Raw genomic sequence first — 20,773 nt, forward strand, 5'->3', positions numbered from 1 at the left:
ACAGCTAGATGCTGCTCTCAGAACTTACTTTACAGGGAGGACAGAAAAATTATTCATTCACTTGATAAATATTTATTGACTACCTACCAATATTTATTGACTACCTACCAGCCAAGCACTGTCTGGGTGCCAAAGTATCAAGCCCACCCCTCAGTGCCTCTCAAGGCTTCTCCAGCACAGTGCCGGTCCCTATTCCCTGTCTTTCAAGCTTCCTAACAGACCCTCCTAACAGTCTCTCCACATTTCAACTCAGCCCAAATACTGCTATCAGACAAATATTCCTATAACACTTTGTTGTTTGGAAATGTTTGAGAGCTCTCTGACAACAACTACTATAGGATTATATTAGTTGCAGTAAAGAATTCAAGACCACATCTGAGGCCTGACCTCCCATCTTTCCTTCTGGTCTTACCTCCTAATCCCCTTTCATCTTTACCTGTCTTCCAGCCAAACAGGATTACTCTGTGTTCACAAACACGTCCCATGCTCTCTTACCCAAAGTCACTTGGAATCCCATGAGATCTGTTCATTGACAGCCTTCTTTCTTCTTTCAAAGTTCAGCTTAATGACTTAATAATTCAAATATTTGTGTCTTATTCTCCCTAATATCTTGCACTAATGGCAAGGACTGGGTTCTAATTATATTTATGGTAAGTCCACTCACCACTCCACATACAACTTGCAAAGGAACCTTCTCATTACAGATGCTTAATAAGTATTTTCTTATTTTTGTCAGTAATAAGTAATGCATATTGCAGACAAATAATTGTTGTCAGAAATGTTTTTCTAGTCATTTCTCATGCATATATTACAATTTCTCTTTCCAACAGGATTGTAATTTTTTTTTTTTTTTATTTTGGATTGAGTCTCGCTCTGTTGACCAGGCTGGAGTGCAGTGGCATGATCTTAGCTCACTGCAACCTCCACCTCCTGGGCTCACACAATTCTCCTGCCTCAGCCTCCCGAGTAGCTGGGATCACAGGTGCCCACCACCAGGCCCGGCTAATTTTTTAATTTTTAGTAGTGACAGGGTTTCACCATGTTGCCCAAGCTGGTCTCAAACTTGTGAGCTCAAGTGATCTGTCTGCATCGGCCTCCCAAAGTGTTGGGATTTTCAGGCGTGAGCCACCATACCCAGCCTGGATTGTAAAATCTTTAAAAGCAGAGACAATGTTTTCTTCTTTTCTCTTTGTTTTCTCTGTAGTTCTTAGTACCGAACTATAAATAGAGGAGGAGTATAAATATTAGCTGAATGAACAAGTGATAAGATCGGCTTTTTCAAAGGAAAATAAATATTAAATTAAAATCCATAGCTATATTCCTCAGTTTAAGATTAATGCCATGTTTGGATCTTAGGAAAAGAAAAACCTATAGCTGGTATAGGAACATTCATAAATTTCTTTTCTTTTCTTTCTTTCTTTTTTTGAGACGTAGTCTTGCTCTGTTGCCCAGGCTGTAGTGCAGTGGTGCAATCTTGGCTCACTGCAACCTCTGCCTCCCAGGTTCAGGAGATTCTCCTGCCTCAGCCTCCTAAGCAGCTGAGATTACAGCTACACACCACCATGCCTGGCTAATTTTTGTATTTTTAGTAGAGATGGGGTTTCACCATGTTGACCAGACTGGTCTTGAACTCCTGACCTCAAGTGATCTGCTCAAAGTTAATCCCAACACTTTGGCCTCCCAAAGTGTTGGGATTACATACATGAGCCACTGTGCCTGGCCTCCCTATAATTCTTTAGCTATATTTTGGCCTTTGTGTTTCCTAAGCAACTACTGCTGCTCTACAAACTATCATTTTTTATCTGTTTATTTTATAACTGTACCTTGTTTAATTCCATCCTTAGTCCATTAAAAAAGTTATCTTAAGTTTTCCTGATAGATTATCATTATCTACAAAGAGAATTTTGTCTCTACTTTAAAATAGTTGTATCATTTCTTTCTTTTTCTTATCTTATTGCATTGGTTAGAACTTTCAAATCAGTATTTTTAAAATGGGAAGAATCGGCCTTCTTAGTGTTTTGTTTTTTTTTAAATTTTCCTGCTAGCAATTATCATATTAGCTATTGGCTTGAAATAAATACTTTTGAAAAGGATTTGTCTATTCTAAATCACAAAATCACGTCTAATCTTTCATTTTTATATTAAAACTTTATTTGCACACTTATTAGATTGCTCTGTCAAACTGAGCTGCATAACTTAAGTGAAATGGAGATCTGGCAATTTAGTGACAGGATCAGTTATAGAGTGCCAGCCAGATAACTTAAATCATGACTCATTTGGCCTATGTTTACTGATAAAATTATCAAGAGAACTGGTGAACCTACATTCGCCTTTGTGCCATTTGGCATGAAATCTCTGGGATAAAGGTGACAAATATGAAAATGCTCATGAGTTTTTCTATTCTTCCATTCATCATCTATTCATTCATTTGACAAATATTTATTAAGTACTGCTATGTGCCAAACACTAGTCCTAGCATGAATAAACAAGACGAAGTCCCTATTCTTGTGGAGCTTTCTGTCTAAAGAGAGCAAACAAATAACAAGTTAACAAACAAGTGAACAAGATTTTTATAAAAAGATACTCATAATAGTGGTTCACACCTGTAATCTCAGCACTTTGGGAGGCCCAGGTGGGTGGATCACCCGAGGTCAGGAGTTTGAGACCAGCCTGGCCAACATGGTGAAACCCCGTCTCTACTAAAAACACAAAAATTAGTCGGGTGTGGTGGTGGGTGCCTATAATCCCAGCTACTTGGGAGGCTGAGGCAGGAGAATTGCTTGAACTCAGGAGGCAGAGGTTGCAGTGAGCCAAGATCATGGCATTGCACTCCAGCCTGGTCAACAAGAGTGAAACTCCATCTTAAAAAAAAAAAGAGCTATTCATAAATGCTAGAAAGATAATAAAATAAAATGATATGTTAGAGAGTGACTTATGGAAATGGGATACTTCAGCCAAAGTGGTCAGAGAAGGCTTCTCCATGAAATGGTATTTAAACAGAGACCTAAGTGGCAAGAAGAAGCCAGCTATGTAAAGATGAGAGGCACTGCAGGCAGAGGAAATAGCAAATGCAGAGACACTGAGGTGAAAATGAGCTTGGCATTTTGCAAGAACAAAGAGAATGATGAGGATCAGTGACTGGAAGGAGAACAATGAAATATAAGGGTGGAGTGGTAAGAGGACCAGATGACAGTGAAGAATCTGGATTACATGTACGCATGAAAATCATTTTTAAGGACAGTATTATATTTGATAAGATGAAAGACATTTAGAAGATTTACAATGCAAATTATAAACACATAAAATTAATTGAATATATTAAATAGGAAAAATGTCTAAATAAGACAAGTAAGCTCTTTATTACACCTCTCATATATTTATGTTTTGTCATTTTGAATGGCAGCAAAGATCTTGAAATGATAACATGCATGCATTCCTGGGGGCAAAACTGCTTATGCAACAGATTGTGAGCCAAGATCTTTTTAACAGTTTAATCTATTAGAGAGACATACCGTCCCAAACAATTAGTGTGGGTTTTCCAAAGATAAGGAATCACATCATCTATACTAGCTGCAACCTTCATGGTAAGTCAAACAGAACCACAAGACTTAGTTCCTTTCTTTGTACTTTTATTGGAGAGAAGCAGCAAATGAAACACTTTTGGTGCCCAGTAAAGCTATCCAAAAATAAAATGTGTAACTTGGGTGACTCAGGGTGGTCACTCTCCGTCTGTCTTGATTTAGAAGATGGGGCTATTTTTGGTTTTTCTTAACTGGTTGGTTGTTGTGGTTTCAGATCAGGCCCAGCACACTGGTCAAAGCAGTGCTTTGTCATGGCACAGAAGTTTGTACCCAAAAACCTGGCAACTTTTTGTCCCTTTGTGAAAGCAGAACATCGAATCCCAGTGTGGTTAGATTCTGCTGCGGCAGCCTCCAAAAGGCTGCTCGTGGCTTTGTTACATTGGAGTTTTAAAATTTCACATAGTGACCGTGTTTTTGGAAAGAGCAACTCACCAGTGAGCTTTTCTGGGTTATGGCAGTTGTTGTGGTGATCAGACTCAGACAAAGGCAGGCGCAGGCTCCTCTACTCACACACGAGGACCTCAACCCTCCTCAGGCCGGCAAAGCACTGGGCACAGGGCCTGGAATTAGAGTAACCTCTCAATGAATGTCACCTGCTTGATTTTGGATTTCACATTTATCTAACCCCCAAATGGATTCATCAGTGGTCTGCAGAGCTCCCAAACAGCAGTCCACAGAATTAGGCCTGTCCATTTTCACTGGTCTCCAGCAAAATGAGAAGAGACTATTTTTTTTTAATAATTGAGTAAACACTCCTCATACATGTGAGATGGTTTAAAGTGATCACTGGTCACTTCTTGTGAACTGCCTTGACTCTGATATTTTTGTCCTGCCTACCAGGTTTTTCTTAAAGTTGACACACTCTGTCTTTTAATAAAGAATGTTGTCAATATATGGTAGCAATTGTTGGTTTAAAATCCTTACATGGCAAAAGTAAGGGCAAAATATGCAAGGAAGCTTTTCTAATTATCTCAATGACAATCCCCCCCCAATTTTTTGAAATGTGACTGAGCCCAGCACACTGAATCTGGAAACACCTAATCTAGATGGTTTCAGTCTCTAGTTTTCTGGCCTTTCTGGTCCCTATTGTAGCATATGGGATGGGTAAATGATAACTCTGTAGTTTATTTAGCAGTTTACATCCTTTTTCTATGTAGTATCTTACAACTGAAAGCTGGAGACCTGAAAGAGAGAGAAGGGGCGCGCTAAGGAAGCAGGAATAAATAATGGCTATTATTTATTTTATTATTCATTTTTTATTGTAGTTTATTTTTATTTGTTTATTTTTTGAGATGGAGTCTTGCACTGTTGCCACAGCTGGAGTTCAGTGGTACTAGTTCTGCTCTCTGCAACCTCTACCTCCCAGGTTTAAGCAATTCTCCTACCTCAGCCTCCCAAGTAGCTGGGATTACAGGCATGCACCATCGTGCCCAGCTAATTTTTGTATTTTTAGTACAGACAGGATTTTGCCATGCAGGCCAGGCTGGTCTCGAACTCCTGACTTCAGGAGATCTGCCCACCTCAGGCTCCCAAAGTGCTGGGATCACAGGTGTGAGCCACTGTGCCCAGTCGGCTACTACTATTAACATCACTAGCATTTTTATTGGTATTACCGAGGGGCAGAAAATAAGGTCAAATAAAAGATACAGTAATGATAAATATAGAAGCAAGTTTTTCTAATAAGTATATCAACTTGTGAGTGATTTGTTTTGTGATAATATGAACAAATTTTAAAAATTGCATGCTTCTGTTCCTTCAACTTTTGCTGCCCTTAGTTTGCAAACATAAGTGGCACTTTAGACATTCCTTTCAAAAAATATTTACTTCCATAGGGCAAATGTAGATTTTCTATAATTAAATCAGTCTAAATTACTGCTTACATGACACAGATGGTAAATACGAATGTAAAATAACAAAGTGGCTATTTTTGTCTTAGCAGGACTTCCTGGCCACAGTATAGGACTCTGAGATGCAGGTCTTCTATTTGGCTAAGACACTGCTTTGCTGTATCTCATTGAGAAATTCCTTAAGCCACCTCTGTTCCCTGTTTATGAATTTGAGGTAGTAAAATTTGTCACTAATGGCCCATCATCAGCGTGTTAATTAAAACAGATTATTAGAAACAATGGCCTTATATACTGGGAAGGCAGTTACCAGTGTAGTTAAAGGTTATACATCTACCAGACCGTGTCTATAATAAATAATAGCACAAGGAAGTTTGGGCCCAGTGGCTCACACCTGTAATCCTAGTACTTTGGGAGGCTGAGGTGGGAGGACTGCTTGAGCTCCTGAATTCAAGACCAGCATAAGTAACATGCTGAGACCCTGTCTCTACAAAAAATACAAAACTTAGCCGAGTGTGGTGGCATGCATTTGTAGTCCCACCTACCTAGAAGGCTGAGATAGGAGGATCGCTTGAGCCTGGGAGTTGGAGGTGAGCCGTAATCATGCTACAGCACTTCAGCTTGTGCAACAGAGAGAGACCCTGTCTCAAAAAAAAAAAAAAAGTAAAAATACTAGCATAAGGAAAAACTAAAAATTTGGATTAACAAGTTTGTAATGCTATTAAGAACAGTTTTTATTTACCCTCCATTTATTATGTGCCAAGCATTGTTCTAAGTGCTTTATAAACATTGTATGATTGGCACTTTAGAATAAACTAGTAGGAAGGCACAATTACTACCTTCAACTTAAAGTTCAGGAAACTGGGGCTTTTTGAGTTAATTCTCCAAGAGTAACAAATGGCAGGCCGGAAGTCCTCTTGGGATACAGGCAGTCCACCTGTTCCCATGGAGCAGTGACTCTCTCTGAATCTGTGTTGACCAGGCTGTTGAGTATGTACGTCCTCCTCCAACACCTAATAAGGCAATATTTTCCTTTTTCTTCCTCTAGTTCCTTATGTAAAGAATGCTTAATTTCCCTTTGTCTTTTGTCATTTGACTTTCATTTCCTATTTTGGGTTTTCTGCTTCTCTCACACGGAACCTTCTGTTCTGCCCTGCTTCATTCCTCTTCTTGGTGGATTTGACCTAAGTTCCAGTTTTTGTGCCTTTTCCTCTGTGTTTCGGTTCCTTATGCAGTCTGCACGAAGTCAAATGAAGTTACCTTCTATGATTGACATCTCTTTTTTTCACTGAAAATTTTCTAGTTTTCCTGTAGCATTCTCTTGATGCATATATACTTATCTGAAAGGGGTTTCCTTTGGAGTCCGCTAGTTAGACTTCAAAAAGAATTTTCTGATCTAAGTGCTGTAATGTATTAAGAGTATTTTACTGAGAAGGAAAAGCAGATACAAGAACAGGGTTAGTACCTGCCCTGGGTTTTTCTAAAAAGTGCAAAAGAATTTAAAATGAAAAAGTAAAAATCTTCTCTTTATTCCAAACTTCCAACAATATTTATCAGAGTTAACTACTATTAATATTTTCTTGTGTAGTTTTCCAGAATATTCTAGGCATATGCAGGACCTACTTTTTTTTGTCATTAATGAGATTATGCCATGCATGCTCATCTGTATCTTACCATTTTTAAAAACATTCATCTTGAAGATATTTCGGCTCATCTGCTAAAGTTCTTAAAAAACTAATGAGGATGGCCATAGTAGCTCACATCTGTAATCTCAGCACTTTGGGAGACTGAGGAAGGCAGATCAGTTGAGGTCAGGAGTTCAACACCAGCCTAGCCAACATGGTGAAACCCCATATCTACAAAAAAATACAAAAATTAACCTGGCGTGGTGGCACGTACCTGTAATTCCAGCTACACGGGAGGCTAAGGCAGGAGAATTGCTTGAACCCAGGAGGCGGAGGTTGCAGTGAGCTGAGATTGTGCCACTGTACTCCAGCCCAGGGGACGTCTCAAAAAACAAAACAAAGCAAACACCTAAATGAGATAATTCTGTATCATGATTCAACACCAGATATGGGGTACATTCTGCTCTCAAAAAATATTAGTTTTCTTCCTTCCTTTCTTGAATGGAAGAGTCACCTGGATTTGTATTGTGATTCTGGAGGATTCTATCATCCATGCATAGACATAGATGTAGAAAGTCACAGAGTCACAGACTTTCTGAGGGGATGGCTCTTACAGATTGCTTGGTTCAAGTGGCAGAGCCTGTACCAAAATCAAATCTTTGCTTTCAATTTGGTACTCCTTTAATCCTTTTTGTTTCTAATACAATTCTGACTTGTATTTACTGTTTATCTTAAAAATTAAAGCGCAGCATGTAATGGTGTTAAATGATGGTTATAAATCAGGTAGTATATACTGCGCAAAGGAGACAAGTTTTTAATTTTCCTTTAGAGAAGGAAAAAAGTATCTATGTTGTTATGCAATGTTTGGTGTCCTTGTGTTTTACCTAAGAGGTCTGCATCTCAAAACCTTTAAAATCCTGGTGGAAGGAGTGGAGATCTAGCTTTCAGGGTAGAAAAGAGGTGGGTAAACATCAAGAATCCAGGAGAATGCTCTAATATTGGAAAGGGAACAAAAGTTGGGAACTACTTGGGGAGGATAAAGGAATTATAGAATGACTTTGGAATACCATGAAGCGTGAACAGTGATTTTTACATTGCATTTGTTCCAAAAAAACGTTGGTTTATTTGCATATAAGACAGGCAGGGGGAAAATCTGAAAAGTGAGATTACTCAATTTGATCTAAAAAAATTAGTAAATAACAGATTAAGCCAACATTGCAGTGACATAGAATAAGCTATTTTGTCCTGAGGAGTCTAGCTTGTTTTCCTCCTCCAAGGGAGCTAGCTGCCTAAGATGTGATTAGGCAATCTATCACATGACCCAAAGTCACACGCTCAGACTCCCATCTGAAAAACGGAAATTCTGAAAAACTCATGTTTGCATCATAATAATTTACTGAAGGCACAATAGAGCAAAGCAAAAACAAAAAAGGTTTAAGGGCTAAATTTTCGCAATTCAAGTGTTCTGTTATTTAAAAGCCATTCAAAGCTTAGAACTATAGAATTGGAAGGAATCTTAAAGGTCATGAAGCATCTTCATTTTACAGATGAGGAAACAAACAGGGACCCAGAGGCTATTCTAGCTCTCACAGCAAGTCAGACAGAGGACCATGGGACTAGAATCCAGATCTCCCCAGTCAGTGCCTGGGTTGTGCTACCGAGCCTTCCCCTATGGGGTATTTATTTGTAGTGGTCTGATGTTTACTCTATCCCATGGCAACACTCTCTTTCAAAAAATGACTTTATGTTCATCTTTTCTCTCTTCTAATTGTATGAAATTGCACATCTAACACAAAGGAATCAAAATCATATATCTTTACCTTGGAAAGGTGTTTAATGGAGATCTAAATTATGTGAAAACACTTCCTTTAGAAGTGGGGAAATTATGGCAGTCCTTTAAATCTTTCTGATCCAAGACTATAAGGGTGGCATTGAAACATTCACATATCTCTCTCACACACACACACACACCAAGCATATAGATAAAAACAGACCACGCCTATTGGGTATAAGATGGAGACTGTAGGAGAAAGGATAAGAGTAGAGAGCCTTATTTGATTCATTTCAAAATTCTGCTGATTATAATTCACCTTTTGTAGTGATTTGCTAGTCAGATTCACTCAACAAGAATTTACTGAGTGCTTTTTGCTTCCTAAGCACTAAGGATTCAAATATGAAAAGACACAATTTCCCACTCGAGGAGCTCACAGTCTGGAGGAAGCTATAAGTTAGTCAGGCACAAGCAGATTTGGTGGCACATGCTAAAAGTACAGTTAACTGGACGGTTGATTTTTAGAAAGCAAAAATTTTTTAAACATTGTACTTAGCAGTTCTTCAAATTTCCAGTTTCTAAACTGTTTAAGAATATTTTGTTTCTATTCCATCCACAAAATGAATTTAACACTGAGAAACTAAGTTAGTCGAACAAGGAATAATATTGGTTCTCCCCATAATTAGATGATGTAAATATATACAAGAGTCTTTCGCCAGTTAAATTGAAGTTAAAAGTATTAGTATATGCTTTTGAATATTGATGGAATTGTGGAAGGCAGTGAGTCTGTTCTTCGCTATTAAGATCCTATGGCTATAGATTTACACACAAGTTAACTAGTTTCTCTATTGATTTAAGTGGAATTTTTTACATAGCACAGAATTTGAGAGCTTCTGGATGAAGAAAATACAAGTTTCAAACAACTGAAAATTATATTCTTATTGTATAGATTTTTCCAAAGTCAAAATCGTCTGTTAAATTTGGGGAAAAAAAACTTATAAAGAAAAAATGTCAACATTTGTGATATATTCTCACTTACAAAAATTATTTCAAAATTTATGATGGTTCTATTTACAGGAACACATCAGTTAGTACTTCATGGATCAGTATTTATAATCTTACCAAGTTTGAGAAACACATTTTTCTGTTAAAGAGCTAAAAATTAACAGTAGTTATGAAAAATAAAAGAACTGGTTACATATATTTTTATAGCAACACTAAATGTAGATTTAGCTGTGAAGAAATATTTTTACTGAATCTTTATTTCATTTAATACATGGTAATTTATTGCAGGTCAGAATAAAATTGTTACCGTGAACTCTATTGGACTACCATAGCATTTTCTAGTCTTGGATATCAAGCATTTATTAAAGACAATAGAAATTCTAGCACAGTAATATAAGTGGACCGTTATTGCCAGGCAGGTAGTTTGTTACTCTGAAAAATAATTAATAAGTTTCCTGGCAAAGAGAAGTTAATACTCTACAAACATAAATCTTTCAAGGTTTTGAATTTTAGGATGTCAGGAGACTTAGCTATCTATGTGTGAATAAACATAAACTACTAAGCACAAAAGCATTAATGGCACACAATTTTATCTTCCTAGAGATTAGTTCTAAAGCGACTTAAAAAGTATTAGGTTGATGCAAAGGTTATTGCAGTTTTTGCCATTACTTTCAATGGCAAAGAAATAATATAATAATATTTGCAATGTCAAAGAAATAATATATTTCTTTCCAATGCTTATTTAATAACTAGTGAACTATAGGTTAAACAACATCCAACACTGAATGAGTCAGAAAAATTATACTTGATTTTTCAAAAATTATTAATGGAAAGTATATCAAATGAAAGGGGTTGACTTTTTCAAAGCTGTACAGTAAATTTTCATCATTTGTTAGGGAGATGATATGTGACCTACAACTGAAAATTCTGATTAGTTGTTTAAACTTTATAGCGTTTAACTAAATGCAACGTCACTTATAAATAGAAGTCTGGTTGCAGGAAATAAATGCTATGGCAGATTACTTGAGGACATGATAGGCTGAATGTTACCTGTAGAAGGAAAAGGGTCATCAGAAAGCGTTCCATTTAGATTGTATTCAGAATTGGATTAATGGGAGGGCCAGGTAATCTAATCTGAAAGTACTAAAACATTATTGGAAATGTAATACATGAATAAATTTTATTTACCAAAATTTCTCTTAGAAATTAAAGTAGGAAGGTGGCTGGGTGTGGTGGCTCATGCCTGTAATCCCAGAACTTTGGGAGGCTGAGGTGGGAGGATCACTTGAGGTCAGGAGTTCGAGACCAGCCTGGCCAACATGGTGAAATCCCATCTCTACTAAAAATACAAAAATTAGCCAGGTGTGGTGGTGCATGCCTGTAATCTCGGCTACTCAGGAGGCTGAGGCAGGAGAATCACCTGAACCTGGGAGGTGGAGGTTGCAGTGAGCCAAGATCACGCCACTGCACTCCAGCCTGGGCAACAGAGTGACAATCCATCTCAGAAAAAAAAGAAAGAAAGAAAGAAATTACAGTAGGAATATATACTTCAGTTAACCATTTGGGGTGGGACAGGGTGGGACGGGGTGAGGCATGAGAACCCAAATGAACATGCTCCAGTAACCAGACAGCTGCTAAACTGTGCCCTAAGGAAGACAAGTACAATGAAGGACACTTTGTTTTGCTTACGGGGTCTAGTTTGTGGCAAGAATGAAATTGTTCAGGATACGAGAGAGCCTTACCTGCCACAGCCATCCTCCTGCTAGCCTCCCATGAAGTCTATTGGGTGGCAAATCAAAATGACCTAACCAGCCATTCACATGTCCTTGGTCCGCCTCTGAGATCACTATTGAGTCCTTATAGAATTGCCTTTACTTAACAATGCTTTGGGGGCTATATGGTATGCTACAAGAAGCAGTACAATGAAACATAATAGTTGATTGTAGAGATAAGGTTAAGAGCAAAGGATCTTTTTCATAAGATCCAGAGGAGGTCTTTTGGGAATCAACTTGAAGAACATCATACAACTTGCAACTGGGCATATTTTCCTCTTGGCTTTGGATGTTAGGAAGCTTGAGAGACAGATTTGCCATCCAATTTTTGAAACTGTGTAGGCTCAGAGTATGCATTTATTTTCCTCTTATCTCTAGCTTCCATTCTCTTACCTATTCTTTTTTCTTTCACCATCTCCAACTTTTTATTTCACTCTTCCACATGACAAGTATTTTTGGTTATTCTCTGTTCTTCGATAGCACTAGTTGAAGCCCCTGGTTCCAGCATCCTTTGCCTTCCTCTTTCTTGGTTTATTTCTTCATTTTGATAGAATATCTCCCCATCCCCGACCCAACAGCTTCCTGAGAAAGGACAAAAAAGAAGTGATTTTTTTGACACCCGGCATATTTAAAATTTTATTTATTCTACCCTCACTCTTGACAGTTTGGCTAGGCATACATAGAAAATTCTCTTTTCTGTGTGCATTGGGCAAGAAAAAGTGGCACTCTTTGTTTCATTATGTTCATAATTTAGCTGCTCTAATACCATAGTACTGGTCAAATTACTTAGCAACTTTAGAAAATCAGAGCAGATGTATAACTTTGAGCCATTGTTTATCAAACCTTATTAGTATGTAATAATCTGATTAACACTCTATACAAGTAAACGTTTGCATTCTCACTTAATTTTTTTCAAGCATTTAGATATAGATTTCTTCTGTGTTGTTTGTTAATTTTTCTTAATCTTTTCCCTTTTTTCTTTTACTTTTTATTTTTGTAGATACGGTCTCACTCCGTCACCTAGGTTGGAGTGCAATGTTGCCATCATAGCTCACTGTAGCCTCGAATTGGGCTCAAATAATCCTCCAGCCTCAGCCTTCCAAGTGGCTGGGACTACAGTTGCATGCCCACCATGCAAGCTTATTTATTTATTTGATATGAAATCTCTCACCATTGCCCAGGCTGGAGTGTAGTGTTTCCATCTCAGGTCACTGCAACTTCTGCCTTCCTGGTTCAAGCAATCCTCCCACCTTGGCCTTCCAAATAGCTGGGATTACAAGCATGTGTCACCATAACTTAATAGATTACTTGACAGATTAACTAGCTTCCTAAAACATAATTATAGCTCAGCTTCTAAAAAAGGTGAAAGAAATTATTATATTCAACTGAACTAGATTTTACAAAGACTATCAAGAACATAGAAAGAGGTAATTAAATGATGGGTCCTCTTTACTAAGATTTCAATAGAAGCAAATACAACCAAGAAACCATTTACAAAGAACTCACTCTCATAATCGCCTTCGAGACCAAAGTCACTGCCTGGCTTGTAAAAGCAGTATCAAATTATACATCAAACTTCTTTCAACTTAGATTCCCATGCATCCTTGCCGGGTAAGGTGGTTCATGCCTGTAATCCTAACACGTTGGGAGGCTGAGGTGGGTGGATCACCTGAGGTCAGGAGTTCAAGACCAGCCTGGCCATCATGGTGAAACCCCATCTTTAAAAAAAAAAAAAAAGATTTCCATGCATCCTTATTTTCTACCCTCTGTTTTATTCCACCCAGATGTATCGAAATCAACCAAGCCAATTTATTGTAATGTAATGTAAGAGGTAATGTAATTCCAGGCCCAGAAAACGGTGGAACAAATGTACTATACAACAGGATGGTCTCTCCTGCCTTAATTAGAGCAATGTAATCGTGGCAGATGTCATTTGTCAATCAAAAAATATACGCCTGATTTTTTTTCTAATATGGAAAGAGTGAAGTGTATTTTTATCTGTGGTTTTAATAAAAATACTGTTCAGTGTTATGGTTGACAAATTAACTTTTAGAAGGATGAAAAATACCTTAAATGACAACTCAATATGGACAACTGCAACAATTACCTTCCCTTAATGAAGCCCATCTTCCAAAATCCATATTAAAATTTTCATTTTTCAAAGCTAGACAGGCTAACCCATATATTTTGAATGCCAATAAAATCTGATTTTGTTCATCCATGTATTCTTTAAATGCTCCCTAATTTTTTTTAATTTATTTAATAACATGCAACAATGAACAATAGCATTAAAAAGTTGAAAAGAAGAGAAAGTGTTTAAAGAATCACTTCATTGGGAGTGACTATGTTCTGGATATTCAAGGAAAATTAACTTGGAAAGAACAAATGCTCTGAGGCTCTTCGTGAAAAAAATGCTGAAGAGGGTGGTATCATGACACCCGAGACATCTATATAATGTGTCATAACAGAACAGTATCCACTAGGTAAACATTATTCTAAGAATTATTTCTAAAATTGCAATCAAGTAAGTATATTTAATAAACAATATTTATTAAGAGCACATAGATCATGGAAGTATTTTGAAATAGGCAATCTCTGTGATGTGGGTTCACAAGTCTGAATGCAACCAAGTGAAGTTCCTGAAGTGACAGTGCTTCTGTTGTGGGGTAGCAGGTTGAGAGGTTAGAGTTCTAAAATGACAGCAAGAATGATGGCAGGAGTGAGTCAAGAGGAAACAGTAAGAAAGGTTGGTCCTAAGGAGGCAGCTGAGAGATGGAAATCTCATGGACTCACTGAGCTGTATCACCTGGGCTCAATCCCCTTCAAAGAGGTCAATGGAAGGGACTGGAACAAAGAGTTATGTAAAAATTGCAGGTATGGGAGGAATATGTTCAAAGAGTAACATGAATAAAAAGAAAACTTGGAGTGTAATTAGAAAGCTGGGAAGTTATTCTCAGAAAGGAAATGGCTGGGTAATTGTGCTATTGGGAAAGGGAATTCCGAGTTACTTATATTTAAACACCTGCACTAATTAACTGTGTTCTTCAGGTATGAATGGGGTGGGGTTTGACAAACATTCCAGGCGAGGGAGTAAAAGACTTGGGGTTGTGAATCCTAAAGTGGAGAGGAGGGAGACATTGTGACATAATTTTAAGACCAAGATCTTTAGAAATCAGATAGGGCAGTGTGACGGTTAATTCTGTGTCAAACTTGACTGGATTATGGGGTGCCCAGATATTCTGGTCAAACATTATTCTGGGATATCTTTGTAAGGGTGTTTTGGGATGAGATTAACATTTTTATTGATAGAATGAAGCAGAGTGCCTTCTATAATGTAGGTGGGCTTTATCCAATCATTTAAAGGCCTGAATAGACTAAAAAGGTTAGCCCTCCCCAGAGTGAGAGAATTCTTTCTGACTACCTTTGAACTGTGACAAGGGCTTCTTCCTGCCTTTGGACTTGAACTAGAACTACATCATCAGCTCTCCTAGGTCTCAAGCTTGCTTACTCACCCTGCAGATCTTGGGACTTGCCAGCCTCCACCATTGCATAAGTCAATTCCTTATAATAAATCATATCTATACACACACAGGCATGCCTCAGAGATATTGCAGGTTTGGTTCAAGACCACTGCAGTAAAATAAATATCACAATAAAGGACTCCACACACATTTTTTGGTTTCTCAGTGCATACATGTTATGTTTACACTACACTGTAGTCTTAAGTGTGCAACAGCATTGTCTTTAAAAAAGTACATACCTTCATTTAAATATAATTTCTTGCTAAAAAAGAATGCTGACAGACATAAAGTGAGCACATGCTGTTGAAAAAAATGGTACCAATTTGTAAATAATGCGTTATCTGCGAAGTGCAATAAAGTAAGACACAATAAAATGAGGTATCCCCGCATATCCTATTGGTTCTGTTTCTCTGGTGAACCCTAATACAACCTGCTTTCAAATCATGGCTCTGTTTCTTAATAGCTGTGTGACCTTAACCAAGTCCCTTAATGTCTCTGAGCCTGTAAAATGGAAATATTTCATTCAGCATAGCATTGTAACAAAGATTGACTGAAATAATTTCATAAAGCATTGAGCACAGAGGCTTGCACATAGTACTCAATAAATGGACATTGCTATTATTATAGACAGCTCTATTTTGAGAAAAAAATCCAGATGAAATAGGGCCTAAATATGTATTCTTGGTGAGGAAGCTGATATCAAAGTGAGTAGGAATTGTCAAAGTTTATCTTAGCCAACAGCAAAAATGTCCCATGTTTCTCCTTTCCTTCTGCTCTTCTTTCTTATCCCCATTAAAGTTACTTTCTGTGTTTCATCCCTAACATAACTCTTTGTATGGGATATTTCAACTGTACCACTGTCTAAAATCCTAATTAAAATCTGGTTAAAAATCTTTCAAATGCAGATCACTACTTGCTTAATTAAGCACAGTGGATATAAAAATATGAGTTTTCTGCTTTAAAATTTTGCAGAGGCACCAGTTTATCAATGAAGATATTAATCACTGTAACATACTACAGATTTATTTTTAAAACTAAATCTCTGATAACTTCTTATGCTGTCATTAGCCTTTCATAAAACTGACTGTGGCATCAATTCCAGTTTGCTGAAAATTCCTTAAAGCTTTACTATAAAGATCTTCCTCTCTTTAACAATGGTAACATCTAAGAAAGAGAGTAAATACAATCTCTTCATTTTCATTTTATATCTTTAAATCTTAGGGCATAGGCCATGAGGTATCACTGTGCATAAATGACTTCTATTTCAAATGTAAACACCCTATTTAGCAACGAGCACACAGAAGCAGCAGTGGTCTTGAAATTTCAATTTCAAAATTTTTTTTTAAAAGTAAAGACTAACTCTCCTTTGACAAAAACTTGACTGATAATGCCCGTGTGTGGACTGTAGTCACCCCCTGGAGAGCTAGACAAACTTCCACCATCTTGAATCTAAAAGTATAGCATACTATTTCGATCCCAATATAATTTTGAGTTTGGTTGTTGGTTTATTTCCTTTGTTTCTTCCTCATAAATGGCGGTGGTGGAGTTGGGGAGGAGTTAAGGTGGATGTGGAAAAGAATTGTATCCTCTATGGTATCGACACAGGTGTGCAGTGCTAACCCTCTCAACTATTAAAAAACAAAAACTAAACTCCCCCTTCTCCAAATGTGCAATCTGGTTCTGGAAACCCACATTTATTCAATGAATCAAAGCACTAATTAAAAATTTTTAAAAAATGTAGCTGTTAGTACATGATAGCACTGTTGTGGAAGTAAGAGATACAACGATAAAGACACTAGTCCATTAGTGTAGTGGGAGAAATAAACATGTAAACAAACAATCCCAACATAATAACCAATAATTGAAAAAGATCTATGCTCAAAGCAAGCAGGTAGAACTGCGGGGAAGGGAAGGCTCTGCAGAAATGCTAACGGGCTGCCTGCAGGATGCTGGTGGCCCCCACCAAGGTTAAGTATTTTTCAATTTAAAAAACTCAAGTTTTTGGACTAAAAGCTTTCCTTTCTGAACATGAGAACTTACATGCTTAGGTTCTTGCACATTATATGCGCACAATAACCTACAGGAAGAGAAATTCGCTGTTTGAGAACTCGATTCGGCATCCTCATACCTGCTCAGTTTAAGACCCTCTCCATAAGCATCACATTGAGGAAAATACGTTTTTTTCCTCAATGTGATGCTTATGGTGACATTAGGACAAATAAACCTTTGCTGATATATGAACAATACAAAAAAAAGTATGCATACCTCTGGATGTATTTGTTACAAATACCAGTATGAGACTGTAACTGCCAATCCTTTAAAACCAGGTTTAAGATGGATATAAAGCCCTAAAAAGCTTGCAGGTTCCACATTCACATCTGAAAAACTTCCAATTTACGAAGGCCAATGTGGTATTTTTGGAAAACAAATGTGGTATTTTTGGAAAACACCAATTTCTGTCATTTATTAATGTCATAATCCTCAAAGTTACCTTTACTCCACAACTCTTTCCACCATTTTCCTACGGTCAGCTTTTTCTTTTAAGGTTATAGCCTTCAAAAACTTGAAATAGAAGATTTTAAGGATATAACCATTAGAAAATGTTCCCATACTACCATTTAACATTCCCTGTTTATCATTATGTTAACTATCGTGTCATTTCCAACATAATTTAACGACGTCAAAGGTCCTACCAACGCCGTTTTACAGTCTACCTAGGGAGGCACACACCAACCACAGGAATGCGGGTCACTGTGACACAGCGGATCCCTCTGCAAAGTCAAAACTGCAGTTCACTTTACGCTAACAGAGCTTCTTTCCAGGACTCCCACCCCCACCCGAGATCAGGAGCGTGCCGATGTCCCAAGATGTCTGGCACTGCTTTCTTGAAAACGCAGCTCTCATTTGCTTCCTGGAAGATCACCCTGGTTCGCGCATGGCTCGGGACCTGGCGCGCAGCAGCGCTGGCTTCTCACCCGGTGACCTTCAAGGCCTCCGCGCCGGGCCTGACCCTAAAAAGGCCACCGCCCTTCACAGCGGGCGGGCACTGTCCCTCCCTCGGCCCCGCGGACTGCGGACGCGGTGGTCCCAAGGGTCCAGGCCTGCCCTTGCCCCACACCCGCGGCGTTGGCCCCACAGTCGGTGCCCGAGGGCCGCGCCCCGCTCTTGCTCGGATTTCAGCCCGCACCACACCCCGGCTGCCAAGGAACCTTCCAGAACCCTGCCCCTCTGGCTTTCTCCCGAAAGCCCAGGGTCGCCGTCCAGGAAGAAACTTCGATTCATTTACTTAAGGCCCACTGTGTCCAGGGCCGAGCGAGGGGCAGGGTTTCCACGCGGAGAGACCCTCGGTTCCCGCCTCGGGAAACACCCGCGTTCCAGCACTTCCAGTCGCCCGCGGGCCCCCACCCCTCGGACCGGGCCCGGTCCTCAAGGAAGACTTACGGCGGGGCAGGAAGGGACGAGGAGAGCCGCACTCCTAGCCTGCCTCGTCCCCTCCACCCGCCTTCACCTCACGGGACCCCAAGGAAGCCGCCGGAACTAAAATTAGCAGCGCGCCGCGCGCGCACGTGAGCGCGCGTCCGGGCAGGGGCGGGGAGCAAGGGGCGCGGTCCGGATGAGTCACCGGCCCCGCCCCACTCGCCAAGAACGCGCTGACGTCAGCCGCTTCCCCGAAGGGTGACGTAAACGCGCCAAGGGGAGGCCGAGGCTGCTGATAGAATGCTCGGAGTTTCGATGCCTTAAAGGGACCAGGCTTGGGATCGTGAAAGATCTGGGGAGAAGACTCCACTCACCCACCTGCAGACCATCTTGTACCCCTTTGTACTTAAGAGAGCTGACTGTTGAGGTGGTGATGAAAACCGGAGAACAACTGAGCCTAGTTGGAGGCTCTTTGAAGTCCCAGAACCTCTTCCAGGAAGCCCTCCTTGGTTAACCAGATGGACATCTCAGTTGCTTTCTGAGCCTGAACCAAGTGTCAGGAAGAATTTTCTATGGCCCTTGACTCCCTAGCCCTTCGCTTATAGCATCTCAGCTGTCTGATGCCTCTGCTGGCAGAGAAAGGCTGTAGTTTAAATATTTATTTATGAATCCATCAACTTGGACCAACTAGGCCCATTTATCACTATTTCGACTGTGTCTAAACTGTCATTAGTGGTGTGACCAGAAACCAATTAATGTCTCTGGGTGGTAAAATCGTGGACTGATCTCCAAACCCTCCTACTAACTAATGTTGCTGATTGAAGTTTCCAGAGGGCAGGATCCCTGGCCAACATGTGATGGTAAACAACATCACGGCCTTGCAGGGAACTCCCAATATACCGAGGTTTGCTCTGTGCCAGGTGTTTTCATGATCCTCCCTCCCCCCGCCGTCGTTTAATCCTCTTCTTTGAGGTAGGTGCTGTCCTTCCCATTTTACTGATGAGGACGGAAATCGAGGCACACGATTCAGCATGTTTCCCTGGGTCACACAGCTAATGAATGGCGAGCTGGTAGTCAGTCCCAGGTCAGACAGACTCCAAAGTCCCTGATTTTGGTGATGAAGGTGGGCTGTGAAATGTGTGTCTTATTCTGTGCATGTGAGTCTCCTAGAACCAGCTTTTCCACTTTGAACACAGTCTCAGTGCCTTTCAGCAGGTAACCCATGCCAGGCCAGATGTCCAGAGATGGAGGTGGCCGGCCTCAGGTCCCAGACACAGGAAGGTGAATGAGGAGGCATCGCATCAGGTGCCCACCCTGTGCTTACAGCGCCTGACCATGGGTGCTGCCTTCAGCTTTGCACCTTAGGCACCTCACTTGGCTCCCCTTCGTCCCAGTCCTGCCAGGCCCACTCTTGACTCTGTGTTTCCTTTCCAGAAACTCCAGAGGCCATTCTACTCAGCGACCAGATCTGCCCAAGTGCAGAAGAAGCACTTTATATTTCCTCTATCATCATCCCCTCTCAAGCATAAAACAGAAAGTTTCCTATCGGAACAGCATGCTTGTGCCAAAAACAAATTAGAAACAACAACAACAACTTCTCAAAAATTTAAGCAAAATGATGGTGACTGTGTCCTGGAAATGGAGCCAAGTAAGTGAGCCGCTGTCACTATTCCCTTCTGACAGTCACTATTGGTCCTTGGCTAAGTATTGCAGCCTCATCCTCGGGCTACACACACCAGGTGTACCAGAAGCACCTTCTGCCTCCAGCTCACTCCTGGGAGATGTTTAAAGCTAACTCTTCTCCCCTTCGAGTCTCCAGCCACCAGCAGGCTCTCCCTTGCTGTCCCCAGCTCCTGCCCCTCATGCTGATAGAAGCATTGCCCACTGCTCTTCCTGTTCTTACAGGTTTTCTAGTGCCTGTGGCCAAACACCTTGTGTGTGCTCTCCAGGAGAGAAAACCACTAGTAGCCTTAGGTACTGTTGAGGGGGAGGGGTATTCTGTGGGAACAGGAGCTTCTTCCTCTGTACTGGGGCTGGACACACAGATGTGGAAACTTACAGCTGTATGCTACCTTCAGGCCAACCAGGCAAGCCCCTGTTTTATAACCAAGGTCTAGGTGAGGTGGCCTGCTCGGGGTCCCATGACCTGTTAGGAGTAGAGATTCTTAGTCACCTGACTTCCAGCCTGCTTCATTTCCATGGATAACACACATCACTGTTATAAGACTCAGGTAGGA

At 39.9% G+C, this 20,773-nt stretch overlaps 1 long non-coding RNA gene across 15 annotated transcripts in view; it reads right to left on the bottom strand.

The window, feature by feature from the left end:
• The window catches only part of LOC105722237 (uncharacterized), a 58,510-nt gene extending 39,830 nt beyond the window's left edge, over positions 1-18,680 (bottom strand). For 11 of the 15 annotated variants that reach the window (XR_010345054.1, XR_010345055.1, XR_010345052.1 and 8 more), the window contains exons 1-5: positions 18,561-18,680; positions 11,992-12,180; positions 7,325-7,433; positions 5,971-6,066; positions 4,014-4,141 (exon numbers count right to left, since the gene is read on the bottom strand). This is a non-coding gene — a long non-coding RNA (uncharacterized LOC105722237). Of the gene's footprint in view, positions 1-4,013; positions 4,142-5,970; positions 6,067-7,324; positions 7,460-11,991; positions 12,181-18,560 lie in introns of all 15 variants that reach the window. The other 4 variants (XR_010345056.1, XR_010345064.1, XR_010345061.1 and 1 more) reach the window with 4 other exon arrangements.
• Between the last annotated feature and the right edge of the window lie 2,093 nt (positions 18,681-20,773).

Source organism: Aotus nancymaae, unplaced genomic scaffold, assembly GCF_030222135.1.
Source record: "Aotus nancymaae isolate 86718 unplaced genomic scaffold, 86718_ANA_hifiasm-v0.15.2.pri h1tg000032l_0, whole genome shotgun sequence".
Lineage (NCBI taxonomy): Eukaryota > Metazoa > Chordata > Mammalia > Primates > Aotidae > Aotus > Aotus nancymaae.